The 16,502-nt window shown below is 36.6% G+C and overlaps 1 long non-coding RNA gene across 1 annotated transcript in view; it reads right to left on the bottom strand.

The window, feature by feature from the left end:
* The window catches only part of LOC112997289 (uncharacterized), a 51,952-nt gene that overhangs the window by 13,337 nt on the left and 22,113 nt on the right, over positions 1-16,502 (bottom strand). Inside the window, exons 2-3 of the long non-coding RNA XR_010389475.1 lie at positions 9,035-9,238; positions 6,596-6,782 (exon numbers count right to left, since the gene is read on the bottom strand). This is a non-coding gene — a long non-coding RNA (uncharacterized LOC112997289). The remainder of the gene's footprint in view (positions 1-6,595; positions 6,783-9,034; positions 9,239-16,502) is intronic.

The following is a 16,502-nucleotide window of genomic DNA, read 5'->3' as shown; positions in this document are numbered from 1 at the left end:
ATTGCATCAAGTGTTGGCTTTCTCAGGATCTTTTACATGGAAGTTACTACTTTATTTTCTTTGAAAAGGTGTTGATAGCTTCTTTTAAACAATGGATTAATCTGTTCTTCCTTTCATCTACGAGTCTACGTGAAAATCATCACCTGCTCAGAACTTCTCTAGATGATTTGTTACAGTGTTTATTAGTAAAAACAATCATAGGGTGCAATTTCTTGTGAATTTTTCAAGCCCCATCTTAAAACTAGTTTGGATTTTGGTATCCCTCTTTCCCCATTCCAAATCCTAGAACATGATAATTCATTTATTCTTCCAGCTGCAATACATGTTGCATAAGGAAATCAAGCTCCATTAAGAGTGGTGGAATACATGTCATGAAATGGTCTGGCATAACATTTTCTGATGCAAAACTCCTGCTAAATATGACTTGTTCAGGATAAAAGCTCTTTACTTGGTCAGATTTCTGAACTGAAGAGACAACTCATGATAAAGGATCACTCATATTTTGCAACTGTAACGGGAACGCAGCAATTCTTTGATAAAAGTGATCCAAATCTTTGACTTGTATCACTACTGTTCTCCTCTTTAGCCTAAGTTAATTGTCAACTGAACAATGGAGGTATCTGTCATTGGTTTATTTAGGAATATTTAAGCACAATATATTCCATCTGAAAAGCCAACACCAGACTAAAGCATTCTAGTATAAAGCTTAGAAAATGGCTTGCAGAAAATATGATCATCAGCTGTCCACATTAACTTACACAAAAACAGAGCTACTGAACCTTTTGAAAAGGGGCATTGTGTTCCCAAACTAAGTAACCAGGCCAAATTCTATTCACTAAATCTGCATTAACAGAGACAAGGGAGTTCTCCCATTGCAACACATACACCCGCACACAAATTCTGGTTAGGTCAGAATATTTGACAGCACGTTTTATAACTATAACCATAGCTACCTATATAGAATTAGAGCTATTACAGGTATCTAGAGAAAGTTTCTGCAAGCACTGTCTAAACATGAAAATTAGAATATTACAACTGTAACTATTTCGGCACAAATAGTTCGGCACACTACTTTAAATCTTTGCTTTGCATTTTGACAAGACATTATGGGAAAAGCTTCTGGTGGAATTACTGAGTTTCACAGGGGAGCTGACCTCTGAATATTTAAGCTTTGGAGGAAAAGAAAGAATAAATGGATTGAAGAATGGGCATATGCAGTACAGATACTAATCTTTATTAAGAGCATGAGTTTATGTTAATGTATATGCTCTAAATATTCTTTTATACAACATTCAAACACATTTATAGTTTTGCATCCAACAAAATGATTAGGAGGGATAAAGTACATTACCTGTATACCTGAACTTGTACTGTTCTTAATAAAATTGAGAAAATCATTTTATATTTACATTTTACAATATAGCTTAATGTAATTAATAGCCTTTCCACAATAATTTGAAATACAAAGCACAGCATTTTTCAGTCTTCCTCTTCTTATATCCAAAACTGACATTTTTGTTCTTGTTGCAAAAGTAAAGATTTCTGTTGTTACAAAAGATCTCTCTGTTACTGAGATCTTTTTAACCTTTCTGTTATTTGGGTTGATTATACTCACTATCTAGTTTTATTAAATTTGCAAAATAGTCTGTTTATCTTCATTCTGGGAAAGTAGGTGGCTATAATTTGCAAATATGTTGGTCAAAAATAGACCAGTTAGATGTTCTTGGCTGGCATGTTGTCAACACACACAGTGAGTTCCTCCCTCCTCTCTCTCTCACACACTTTTCTCTCTCACATACACACACTCAAAAATGTCTCCAGTAGAGTAAAATATTCACATTAATACAGGAAGCGATGGAGAAGAACCCCGGCCGACATCCCATCTGTTCCCATGAATTAAATTTAGAAATCATATGTAATATAGACATTTCTGTCTGAATATCATAAAGCCCTGACACATTCAGGCTTTCATTAAAAAGCTCTGAGATGTGACTTGAATAACAATCTGTCTTAGCTAATTAGTATTTTCAGTTTAGCATATTCACTTTCAGACGTATTGCTGTTTGCACATGGTAATTTAGGTAAACAGAGCCCATCCACAGCTGCATCAATTAACACTGCTAATCAAAACTGAATTCAGGTAATTAGGCACATTTATGCAAAAAGTGTGTAATTTGTGGGGAAAGCTAGATTCTTCACTAATATTTCAATAAGTAGGAGTCTCTTTTTGCAAATAAGACAAGGAAATAATGGTAAATCAGCTCTAACATATACATGATGCACACTCAGTGACAAATATCTAAATTAAATCTCACTAATTGGTCTGTATTTTCAGAAATTGGACTGTATTTTTTCATATAAATGTTTTCCTCAATGTTTCTACATGCAGAAGTGGATTCATTTCTGACTAAAGGTTTAGTGAATATTTAAACAGGACTTAAAAAGTTAACGTTTCCCCAAGCATTTTCAGAACTGTTGAACATGAGGGTCCAACTTATTTTCAGAGAGGCAGTTTTTAAGGAAGATGGCCTCACTTCATTTTCAATTGAATTTCTTCAAAGGCTTATTTTGGCTTACTTTACAGAAAGCTTCTAGAAATTTCTCTCACCACCTCATTTTAGGAGTGTGAAGTAGTAAATACCAGGTTACTTCAAAAACTTTCTGCCTTATGCTACCAGCTTTAAAGCTTTTCCGTCCCCCTCACACCAAAAAAAAGAAAAAAAACCTCTCCAAAACCACACAAAAATTAAAACAGGGGAAGAAACTGTACATTCATAACAGAATTTTCATTTGTATTAAAATTCAAAGAAGAAATGCTCATTGTAACAATATATTCCAAGAGTTTGCATACGTAGCTATTGAAGTTATTCAAATTTAGCTCTCTCTGTTATGTGCACTTTCAAAAGGCTACACAGATCTGATGATTGACAAAAATATCATTGTCAACTTGTAGCTAGTCTACCATAAATTGTAAGATTGACAAAAAAACTGCACGGGTAATTACCGATTTTTAACAGGAACCTGAAATGAATCTACCATTTTTGCCTACTTCCAGCTAATTTATTCTTCTCATAACAAATAAGACAAAATAGCTTTATCCCCAAACTAGAGTAATACATTTACTCAGACGAATCAGGTTGTATCTTCTGCCCTGGTTTCAGGGTTACTTCTGGGGAGAGGGAGATACATTTTCTTAACGTGTAGATTTGTACATGGAGTGCACAGCTTTTGCTAAAAACTTCAAATTTTTTGATTTTTGGTTTTTAGGTTTTTTACAACTTTAAAGATAAAATATAACCCCATAAGGGCTGTTGAAACTGCACAGTGCATTTTGCAGTCATACACAGTACACTGCGTGTATCTGTATTTTCTCTATTTAGAAAAGCGTGATTTGCTCTATTATGAGCAAATATATGAAAAATGCTTATCACATACTGTAGTTAAAAGGGTACCAAGTCTCCAATTTTCACTTAGCTATTGGCAGAGCAGAATATTGCTTAACTATATTTACGTATTCTGAAGTGCATCTTATCCAAGCAGAGAGTTCAGAAGGGGGAAAAAACCTGGAAGAAATGGAATTTTGAAGTATTTTCTACTCAAAAAATCACAATGGCTACTGCTAATATAGTTATACAACAGAATTTTGAACAAGACAATTTCTAACCAATCAACTTAAAAGCATGTATGGTTCCCTCTGCCATCCTTGCTGCAGGCAGTGCGAAACGACATTATAACTTCACCTTTTTTCTACTCCTCTGCACTGAGTTGCAAGAGCGAATCACTCACCTATGTGTCACAGCATAAGCTAAGCAGCTGTCCAATCTCTCAAATGGCTTATTTACATTGACGTAGAGTGAACATCATCATCTTATGCGACCTGTCTCTAAAAGAATTTCCTCTGCTTGATAAATGCTTTATTGAAAGAGCAAAGCAGAAGCTGTAATGACTAACAGTGCTTAATTTAGATATTATACTCTATTGGATGACAATACAGTGATAAGATGCCAGCCCCCACCACTTGTTAGCACTTTTTTGCCTAAAGAAAGCCCAGTTAATAACTATTCCGACAGAACTTTCAGAAATACTGTGCTGCCCTGTCTCTTCTGCCTGACTACATCAATAAATATAAAGAAACACCTCTTGAAGCATCTCTTCACTGAATACCTACATAGCATCCATCATCACGTCACCATGAATGGTCCTGATGCTCCACCCATTTGAAAACTTGATATGGTGTATCATCATTCATTGCAACTTGGAGTTTTTATTTCATGTTGAGGTTTAATAAATGCATGGCAGTATAGCTGATAACAGACAAGTGCTTAATATATATTTCAAAAAAGAAAATATCATATGAAACATGGCCAGTACAATAGGAATTTCTCACATATGCAGCCCCACTCTTTTTCCTCTCCTGCATTGCTCTACCTTAAAATATGTAAAGGGATGGAAACATTTAACAACCAAAACAAAAAAATGTTGGATGCTATATACTACTATATATGCTACTTATTATTAACTAAAATATTATAGATACCTTTGATAAAAGAGATACTACACAATACTTTTCTGCTCAATACAAAAAGGTATTATCATATTATATGCACTCAAAAGCATTCTAGAATTATAAGGAAAACAATAATTAAAGTTCATATTTATTTTGTACATACAGAGTGCATTTTATTATTCATAACAAAAACTGTTGAAATGTTTCATGCCCCCAATATTCATAAGGTTAATCAAGTACATACAAAATATTTAAGATTTGAAGAAAGCAGAAGGAAGAGCCCATAGCAAATAATTAGTACTCTACACCTTACTAGAGGAAAAAAAAATAAGAATAAAAAGCTCAGTATTTTACAAATGTAGAATGAAGTCCTGGTTCCATAATTAAAAATCAGGCAGAGATCCTTTTGGCAAATGGATCTCTTTGTTAAACATTCTACTAATCCAAGCCTCAAGGTATAACTCAGTACCCTGGAGGATCCCCTCTATACTTTTGCCAGCTGTTCCATTTAGGTCACTCCACCACAAGTTTAGCTTTTATCTATTCCTCACTTTCTTCACTTGGTCCCAGAAGCAGAAGCCTGTCTCTCTGAAGGCTGTTTAAAGTGTAAATGAAAAGACTAGACAGAAGTGAGCCACTACTTCAGGCTCCTTATTTTCTAAGCTACAATTCCTTGGACTTCGTACCTCGACAGATGCAATATGAAGTCTTCCTTGATGAAAAGTGAGGAGGCAAACTGCATATGGAACGCAGATGTTCATTATCATTTTATATTTTGCAGTCATATGAAAGGATAGGAAATTTTAGTAGGCAGAAAGTCCACTTAAGGCAAAACAGTTGCAACAGCCCTTCTGCTCTTCAGCCTGATTCCCAACATTGTTATTGCTGGCATGCAAGAAAAAGGCTTCAGAGAGCCACTTTATATCATCTCAGGTTGTCAGGGAGAGGTGGAGTTGGCAAAAATGTAGTAGTGGGTTAATCCAGCACTTTGCATGCCAAAGACCAAAAACAGCACTGTGTGCAGATCTGATCCACTTGCCTCCCTCCCTGCACCAGCAAGTAAAGCAAGGAGACAGCAATGCTTCAAGAGCTTATTTATGCACCAGTTGAATCTGAACTAAACTGCTTGTTAAACCAAATTCAACATTGCTCAAAAAAAGCAACAGAAAGATGTGAATTTAAAATGGATCCAACTATAATGGTTCTAGCTCGTGTAAAATTAAGCCCTCAGAGAGTCACTATAGTCCACCAGAACTGCTTTTAGACAGTACGTTGCTTTTATAATAACACACTGACCTCTTACTTGGGGAAAATTAAGCATAATTCAATACAAAACATATCATTGTTCTGGCATTCACTTGTATTTTAAACAAAATAAGAGCAAGGTAGATAGTATGGAAGGGGTTTCCAAATGTCCAGCTTTTAGTGAAAGATTCATAAAAATGCAGCAAGCGTATTGCTCAGGTCTTTCCAATTTAATGCTAATTAATAAAGTTTGCACTCATACATAACCAACTGTAATGCGAAACACAGTTATAAAATCTATTGGAAATTAACTTGAAGACTTCTGAGGCTTTCAAAGGCTGTTCAGTAGCGCAGACATAGTCACTCCGTTGACCATCTGCATGACTTTATACACACAAGAATCCCATGGGCTTTAGTGAACAACTAAGATCCTGGCCTAATCATACCGATCCAGCAAGACAGTACTGCCTCCAGCCTAAGAAGCCACTTGCACGCATTTCATTCTAAGAGCTGGAATCAAAGCATTTAAGCAGCAGAACAGAAGAATTTCAGCGCTAACATTAAACTGCTCCTGAGGAAGTGCTCTGTCAGTCAAAAAATAAAGTTCTAAAATCTCGTAAAGCTGACTTCTAAATTTTAGTGGAAAAAAAATGCAGATACATGCAACTTTACATATAATTCTGCAGTGGCTTGCACAGGTAAGCAACACTGCTTGTATGAGTTGCCTTGCGAGATACAACAGGAATCCTCGCCTAAGTTGAACTGCTTGCTCATGTAAGCTTTTGCCAGCTCAAGTTCTAAATTAGCAGATAAAGCATATCAATAGTGTTTTTTATTGCTTACCTCACTGATGTATGTCCATGCATTTCCGCTGACATTCCTGCATGTAAAGATTAGTTTCCCACAGCTGCTCTCAAGTTCGGCATTCCTGTGCCATGGCTGTTCCACCGGTGACGAGCAGAGTGAAGTCAGGTTGCCACTGACCAGTCCTACCAGAGCCCAATCACGCGCCGTCTGCAATCACATCTCACTGAGTGCAAAAAGGAAAATTAAAACATTTTTTCTCTTACACTTGAATGACACAGCACTCTGTTCTGTGTTTGCATTTAAATAGGACAGAATAATTTAGCACTGGCTTTTAATTTCAGAAGGGTTAATCATCTCAGCAAAGGTCAATCAAACTTTAATCTCCAATAAAATTGCAGTAGCTTCAGTCACCTGCAGGACATTTATTATATTCTTATTTCCATGCAAAACAATGCATCACTAATCTTCTAACTCTTTACATTAGCACATTTGCCATTAACATTTTACTAAAATTATTAATTCCTCTGAAATTATTACAAGAGCTCATTTCCACACATCTCAGAAGATAATCCTGTTAAAAACCAGCCACATCTACTGTGACATTGCTTTAGTTGTCTGCTCTAATCCTCACAACCGTTTGATTCTCCAACTGAGTTCTAACAATGCACAAAGTCTCAATTACACAAAATATTACAGGGTTTACTTCAAAACAACAATATACGGTTTTAGTAACTTAATCTTCCCTATTGTCTGCAATTACAATACTAATCCATTTTGCCACTATTCACAACATTTTCTATTCAAAAAAAAATATCGATTTTTAATTTTGCTTAGCTGCTCTTGAAAAGCAGTAGATTTACAAAGATAAGTTAAAACCCATAATCTTTACTGATGATAGAAGTAATATTTTTCTGGCCTGGAGAAAAGTATTTCCCCACAAAACAGAAATCTCTTTTGAGGCACAGCCCATTAAGAAAGAAACAAAGAATGAAAGAAGAGTAAAGGTTGCAGCTGGTATTTCCAATTTAGTCTACTAATTAAAAACAATGCATCTGCAATAAATTGGACCAAGAACTGCAAAATCTCTCTGAAAAATACAAATCAGAATTAGTTTAAAATTACCAATACATTAACATCAGTTCAAAACTATAAAATGGTTCAACTCCAAACAGAAAATTGTAAATAGAAAAGAGTGCATCCCCAAAATATTTCCTGAGTTTTTAATAAACGTCAGCTACATTAGCAATACATTTCTTCAAGCATCTACTGTAACAATTTCATCTGAACGCTCAGAACTATTTTACCTGTAAAGATAGAAAGAAGAGGAGCAACAGAACACTCGGGGAGAGCTCATTACAGAACTGAAACACAATGCAAGGAATTCGCTTCCCCAAATTTTAGAAACTGGCACAAAAAAGTTGAAATTACTTGGGCAGAAAAATACTAATCAACCCAAAACAAAAGGGTCTCCCTTACTCTCCCACCATGGCCCTATTAACCCCTGTGAGAAAGAGAAGGAACCTCCATATGCTATCTCATTTATATTTAAAATGGATTTTTTAGCCATAATAACATTTTGACATACCGTAATGTAAATAAACTGTTCTTTCCCATCCCAATATTTCCTTCTCTCTCTCTCTGTCTCTCTCTGTCTCCGTCTCTCTCCTCTTTTTGTTTTAATACATGGCACACAGACAGACACACGCCCCCGTCACTGTCAATATGCACACTCATTAGCAATATGTCAGGCTGGCATTTTCAACACATACTCCAGAGCATAACTGAACTACCACGCAGAGCACACACACGTAAAAATACAATTGCAGAGAAGAAGAGCTCAGCGGAATCATTTTTAACTTGGAAAACTATGTAAACGTACAAAGGAATAAGTGAAATTCTCAGACAATATTTTATAAAGGTGCTGTGAAGTGGCTTTCCAGCTAACAGAACTGACATTGCTCTCACATTTCAAACACACGCACACAAATATGTATATACAAACATGAATATTTTAGCAAGATATTTTAACACTTAATTACAAGTGCATGAATATTGTGTTTTTCCTGCCTCTTTTCACCCTCTAAATTACATTCTAACTTACAATAATGAACCAAGGCAGATATTACAAAATATAAACCTGAACCGAACTACCTAGAATATATACTGTCAACATTTGCAATTTTTAGAACTGAGAAAATTAGCCATGAAAACAACTACATCTTATTTTTTTGCAAGAAACATCTCGCAAGACAATGAAGAACACTTAGAAAGGGTGAGCAGTACTGAACCAGGGTTTTGATTATTCGTCCTCTGATGCACTGATAAAACGTATTCTAGATTGCTATTATAACTGCTTTAAAATACTACAAAACAGCTTCATGTAGCACCCTGAAATGAAAGACACCACCAAAGGACCATTTACTTCATTTCCCAAAAGAACAAATACAGGAAAACAGTATGGGGAGAGAAACATACCTTTAGTTATACCCGTGAACGACTTCTCAGCACATCTACATAGTCCTGCAGCTCCACTAGTACAAAAGTCGACACTGCAGGGCTTGTGATCTCTGTGACAATGGCATCATACTGCTGGCAATTTTTTCGATTAAACTTCTCAGACATGGTAGCAACTTTGTTAATTATGATATTAGCCAGCTGGCGGGTACAATCAATCATCCACTGTAAGAAAGCCAGACAAAGAGACATCTAATCATTGCAACCAGAGCAGATAAATTTTGTTCCTTTCTTATACGTGTCACAGATTCTATCCCTCCTGACCCTCTACACAGCCATCGACTGTCAAATTTAGATTCAGCAAGCTCCCAGCTTTTCTTTATCCCTGCCTTAGATCTGCAACTCCTGGTTATCAGGAAGACAAGCGTCACCAGCTGTCTCAGAACAGGAAGGCAATCAGGTGAATAGTACTTATTATCTTTCATTGCTTTCTGAGGAGTGACAAGATTGATTTTGGACTAACAACGCATCCAGATTTCAGACACAGTTGCTAGAGCTTCCAGTCCAGGACGTGGTGCATATGTAAAACTACAGGGAGGGGATTTGACCCCAACCTTTATTAATGCCGCATACTAAAAGTTTGAGGGTTTTTTTTTTTCCCTTCTCTAAGAGAACTCTTAAATTATTTTTTTCCACAGCTGTACTGGCTATTCCCTTATTCCAGGCCTCCTTCCCCCCACCTCAAAAAAAAGCCAGGCAAGCTGACTACACTGCTACACAGGGGACTGTGTTTCACAGTTGGATAGTCTTAATTGGGCCCACAGAAGCAGTTAGCTACCATTAGAGGCTTCTCTGTATACATCTTCCTCTCAACGAGTCTGATAGTCTATAAATCCCAACTAGCGAAGCCTACACTTTGAGAAGGTTAAAAACGCAAATAAATGACAAGCCCATAACATAAAAGCATCCTAAGAAAATTTGAGCTGATAGTTAATTTCAACAGCGCTTTAGAAAACAGTAATATGTTTGAGCTCTTCGTTTAATACAGCATTGGACAACCATGTTTTCCTTCTTTAAGACTTTTTTTTTTTTTAACAAACTAAATACACTGCAAATACTGGTAATTCATATAAAGTAGAAACAAAGGATTCAACAGCATTAAAACCATCACAATAAGGAACAAAAAAACCCATTGTACATTTTAAAATGCCTGCTGACATTTCCATTGAACAAATTACAGCTGAGTACATTAGTCAATTAATACTAATTTATAAGGACACGCATAATTCTTTTATGACCACTTTTGGATCCATGATACAAAAATTGCTTTTTCAAAACTGTATCTTTTCAGACAATGCAATCTTACCTTCACTTCACTTTAATTCAAGGCTAGTTTCATATTAACGATGGTATCCAGCAATACTGCACACACTCATACGTACCATATTAATCGCAACCAGAAAGATGTTCTGCACGTTGCAGCATAAGATTAGCCCTCTTTTTAATAAATCCTTTGGAAGTAATACATTTTTTTCTTGAAAGTTTTCATATAATAATTCAGATAAAATTTTCACACTTTCTTGAAAACCAAATGGAAAATAGCGACAGTTAGAAAACAGCAGCTTGTGGGAGTATCAATTATACCCTGACTGCACTCCCTTAAAATTACAGTGTTACCAGAACTTGCTTTGCCTTCCAGAAGTCAAATTTTGCCTTTATGTAACTGTCTCATTTGCAAAGTTTATGAGGCCAAAAACAGTGATCACGATGGTGTTTGTTACTGGTCAAAACATAAACTGATTGTTTTCTGATATTTGTTGGAAAGAGTGCTGGCAGGAAAATAAATTACATCCTCAAATATACTGGAAAAGTGCTCTTCACTTACGGAATGTCATCACTGCAGTCATTTTGGATGACTAAGTAAGTATTTGCCCAGCTTCCCAGACAGATATTGAAGATTATGCCAGTTCTGTGCTGCTTCCTATACCCAAATTTTTAATGCGTTTAGAGCTAACTCAAGTACAGCTACACCACACTGTCACCAATGCAACAGCAGACACACTTGTAGAAAGCTCGGTCCTAGCCAACTAAAATGACTAATTCATTTTATTAAAATATTTACAACTAAGAGGATTTTACTCAGAAGTTAAAGAAGGCCTTGTGCATTATTCACTTTTTTTCTACTACTATACTTGGATCAGATCCTGCTTTTTTAGACAGGATTTAAATATGCACAAATTGTCTTGATCCCAGCATACAGCTTTAAGGCAAGATGAAATAACTGAGTATAGCTAAAGAATGAGGGACCCGGGAAGGACACAACAAGAGGGGCTCCATTAACAATTGATTCCTTTTTTTCTGGAAGGTGAACCAAATGCATCAGATACATAAGCCTATCCATAGTAATATCTCCAGTCAGCTACCAGTATGGACCTGATCAGCTTTCTGAGCTGTCACAGCAGATCTGAGCTCGCAGAACTGGAAAACAAACTGGATAGTAGCTGACAGGTATATGACAGGTTCATATTGAAAGCTATTTAAGAGCAGCATGAAAGAAGATTCAAATTTGGTACCCTAGCAGAACTCACATTTGGCCATTTTCTATAAATGTCAGGCTTCTCTCTCTCTCTCTCTCTCTCTCTCTCTCTCTCTCTCTCACTCACACTTTTTCATTACTTCAGAGTTCACCTCAAAGAATGGAATTAATCTCACTCAGGCTCAGCTATTTATAAACAAGGTAGCTAGGCTGGTCACTTATGTTCTCCTGTATCGCCAATAGGGTGAGGAAGAGTGAGACAGGGATCTCCGGAGCATGAGTCATTATTTGGGTGCAATGACTCATCCACTGCACGTACCGCTCACTCTCTCTACTAGTTATAATGCAGGCCTACGTAACAGGTCTGAATTCAGTGTTAACTCTGCTTTGAACAGGAGGTTGGACTATCTGACCTCCTGAGGTCTCTTCTGACCTGAATTATCCTATTAATCTATGAACTGACTAATTTCATAAGGCAAAAGCAATAGAGATGGCAAAAGTTACATGAGATGAACCCCACTCTACATGTGCAACTCTCACAGGAAGGTGAAGAAGCTCTTCTAGGTAGTCTCGCTCTCCTTAAACATTTTGAAAAAGCAGCAACTTTTCCCTTGATTTTTTTCCCCCCTCTCCATTGACACCTAAAGATGAGAATTACCATATCATCTATACAAGAGGTTCAGAGAAAGGAAAACATCTCAAAACATCTTTACCAAGAAGCCAGTGGAGGAAGACCTCATCAGACAACACGCTTGACACACAAGGAGAAAGGTGAATGGTAAAGAATAAGAAAAATCAGGCTCAGGTCAAAGAAAAAATATCCTTAGTAAGGAGGTATGTATAGCAAAGGACATGCCACAGTTAGCCTAAAGCGTGTCCAATTTAAAAAAATAAAAGTCACAACCATAATAATGATGGTCCAGTTTCAAAGAGGAGATTTATCCTGGTAAAGCCAAGATTATCTCAAGCTTTTCATGGAATTTGCTGCACTCACAGAGCAAAGAAAATTACCACAAAGAAAAAAACCAAACCAAAACAAGGGGAAGAACTCATGGAAGAGAGTAGGTTCTAAGACCAAAGCAAAAAACAAAAAATACTCTAAAACATTTTGATCAGTGTAGTAGTCAGAATTGTACTGCACAATGCCAGATTGGCAAAAACCATTTAAAGTTATATATACCTACTCATAAGCCTTACTTTAATAACACCAGTCTAAAAAAACCTTGCATTTGTACCCCAGTAAATCTTTCACATCTTCCACTCAACACTTCATTACAGAAAATTAAGTGAAATTAAGCAAGGATACATGTAAATTATATATTTAAAATAATGGGCAATGTAATGAAAGGAATACTTTTCACATTGTAATCCTGTGGGCTTTTAAATTAACTTTTAATGTTCACTGGCTGCCAATTAATAAGGAGCCTACATGTTTGACGGCTACAGCACAAACTAGGAGAAGGAAAGGAGCAACACGAGGGCATGAAGCCAACGCAGGGTGGTGCACAGATGCTGGTCGGCACATTTAGGGGAACACATGCGGCAGAACGTGAATCTGAGAAGCAACATCCCTCTGTGGTAAATCTCTTCCTGAAACGAGGATATTTGAGCACTCAGTGATACAGTGACCCTCTTACTCACTGATTCCCTCCTCGTTCTGAGAAAGAACATATGTAGCTACAGACAGAGAGCTTATGGTATAGTTTTTCATTTTGGCACATCATATGCGTCAAAAATAGACAAGGATTTACTTTATTTTATTTTTAGCAGTGCAAATCAAGAGTCAGCCTGCATCATAAATTGTACGTATATTTTACTGAACAGAATGAAACCACAAATTTTCACAAAGCAGAATGATGTTTGCCAAGGTCACATGTAGCTTCTTCAGTCAGAAGCTCCACAGGGCAGACGTGAAGAGGCCAAATGTTGCATCAATTCTTAGCATAGAATGAACAGAGGCAAAATATTAATGCATTGGAAGAAAAATAATCATGCTTACATTCTAGGGACTGGCAAGAAAGAAAAGCAGAAATGGACTGTTTCTCCTCCTGCACCTTTCATTATGACCAACAGGTTTGATTTTATCGTGTTATAAGAGTCAGTACACATGAACTAAAGGACTTTCATTTTATTCAGCTGTGACCAGCAGTAAGAGGGCTTGAGAACTGTGAAAAATCTTTCCTTGCCAATTCCTCTTTCTTGCACCAATATTCTGTTATTGAAGGTTACCCACACTAGTGTGTGTACACACACACACACACTCTCTCTCTCTCTCTCTCTCTCTCTCTCTCTCACTCTCACTCTCTCCCCCCCACCCCCCCTTATAAACTGGTCAATAAGGACTGATATACTGGCTCAAATACCAGCATCCTGTCCTTGACACCAGGAGCAGGTGTCTAGGAAGAAGAATAAGGACAAGCACAGAACAATTTTTCCCCAGGATACTCTCCCAGCCTCTATCCACATGTGGTTCAGAAGTTTACTTAGTACATGTTACATCAGCAGTGGCATAATACAACACATAAGGAAAGATTTCAATAAAGCTTTCCTGCAGTCCAGAATGATTAAAATCAGTACTAACTGTGCACGGTTAGATAACGAACAACATACCTGTACAACAGTGAATAAGAAACTAGCAGTATACTGAAAAGTACAGAAACAATTATATTTCAATTAAAAAAAAAAAAACAACAGGTCCTTCATTCACATTCAGACTGCAAAGCCTCTGCAGTTCTGGGTTAAAGAGTTTTCTTTGTGCCATTCTGTAAAAAGAGACACTAAAAAACTTCCATCGCATTCATGGAAAGACTTTTCCATGTGAAAAGCACATGGTCAAAGAGCCCCTCACTAGGTCAAGCCAGACACCCAAGCCGCATGGCTCCAGGAGCTGGCAATACCTCTTCCCATACAGGGTGGGTTTGCACCATTTTGCAAGAAATTAGTTTGCAGAAATTCATTTCCACAATTTTGTGGTTAAAAAGCCTTTTCTGAAGCCTGATGGCTTCTCCTGAGCAAAAGTTCCCACCTGCAGCAAACTGGGATGAATTACTTTATAGCTATGGGATCGCAGACACACATACGCACACACGCAGAGTGAAATTACAACTGAATTAAACAAATACTTCTTTCAGAGATAATGAAGGCAAAACATGCTGAGGAAAATATACTGCCTTGTTAGAGCAAAACAATCTTTTTAGATTATATGGTGCATATTTTTAATATATCATCATTTAATATTTTTTCTGAAAATAAAAATGCATTTACAACTGACATAGCCTCCTAAAAGAATCCATTCTGTCTGTACGTAACTGAAGCATGTAAAATACCGATAATGTGGCAGAAACAAAGTCTGATACAAAATGCATTGTAAGGTTGTATCTGCAATGTTTGAAACACATCAACAAACTAAAACACCTAAAGTGTCAGGAAATAAATTAAAGAAAAAGCCAACTAAAATTGTCAGTTTATAATTCATTCTTTAAATAAAAATTATAAGAGTTAATCTAGTAACAATTTGGGTCTGGATTCTCCAAAGATAGGTTTCAAATCATGAAACTGTTCAACATGGACATTTAGGATTTTAATAATTTTCCAGATTGACTTAATGAGCTTCTTTCAATACAATTAGTTAATTTCCTGACAGATAATGCTTTACACCTGATTAATTTCAGAGCAGTTAAAAGGCAATAGCTCCAAAGGCAAATTAAAAAAATGAGACAGGAAGGCCAAGTAACCATTTACTTCAAAGTCCCAATTTCTTTCTTATAAGCTCTAAATCTGGACTCTATATCAATGGCCATATTTACTGTTTTCAATAACTGAGGACAGCAAGCTTTTTAGAGGCTTATGTCAAGCAGTACCTAAACCTCTAACAATCAAAGAAACATAGTTGGGAAAAATAAGTGTTTACTACACCACGCACACATTTTCTTTTTTGCTGCAGGTGTAATTGCATTCTATCAAATTAAGATCCTTTTACTCCTCCATTACAGAAATTATTGTTGTGATCAGTGGCTACCTATGCCACAGTAAACTCAAGCCTAACATTAGTCAGTTCCTGAGGCATTTGACCAATTTCAGAAATACTCATGCTGCAAAGTCTTGCAGCAAGGAATACATGACTGTGTTACATGTCACTGAAGTTTTCAAAGCTGCCAAACCAATACGGATAGCCAAATCTTATGGATGTTTACATCCACTCTTCATGCAGCTGCGTTCTTTATAAACAAAGCCTTACAATTTCAGAAGGAACAAAGTTTATGCTTCTCAAAAATAAGTTTTATGCATTTTTCCTTTATAAAGACAGTAGTTTCATCAAGATATGAAAAGATTCCTGTGGAATATGTCTGAATGGTTTATATTTAGTTGACCACAGAAGCCTCACTCAAAGATCGCTCTCCAGCTGTGGACAGAAGTTTCCCCATCCCCCAGTGATCACCAGCCCCAGCTGCACCAAATCAAACAGTGAAGCGAATTTCAGCACAGGGAGCCCTTTTCTGAGGAGGTACAAAAACAACAACAAAAACCTCAATACCCCAATGGCACCTGTTCCCCAAGGGTTTCTCAGACAAAAAATATGGAGCAAATTAGGAACTATCCCTCCGTATACCATATATTTAAGAGGCGGCATTATGGTGAAACATATCAAAACTCTTATGAGCAAAGACCCCTTAAGATTTTAGCTGATGCAGACCAAAAGCTCTTTGTTCACTTGAAAATGTTCTTGCCACTCTAGCATTAATGACAGCTAGAAAAATTAAATTGCTATTGTCACTTAAAACTGAACACTGATTTAAATTTTGCTGAGAAGGGTATTCATTTAAACAGTATTGCATAAGTGTAAGAATAAACATACCATTACAAAATGCTCTGTTGATAGTGTTAGGTCAAGCTAAAAAGTATAATCTAAATCATACCTGGTATCATTGGGGTGGAGGGTAATGTCCTGTTGGT

The sequence above is a fragment of the Dromaius novaehollandiae genome, chromosome 1, assembly GCF_036370855.1.
Source record: "Dromaius novaehollandiae isolate bDroNov1 chromosome 1, bDroNov1.hap1, whole genome shotgun sequence".
Classification (NCBI taxonomy): Eukaryota; Metazoa; Chordata; class Aves; order Casuariiformes; family Dromaiidae; genus Dromaius; species Dromaius novaehollandiae.
This window is presented reverse-complemented; position numbering and strand designations above follow the sequence as displayed.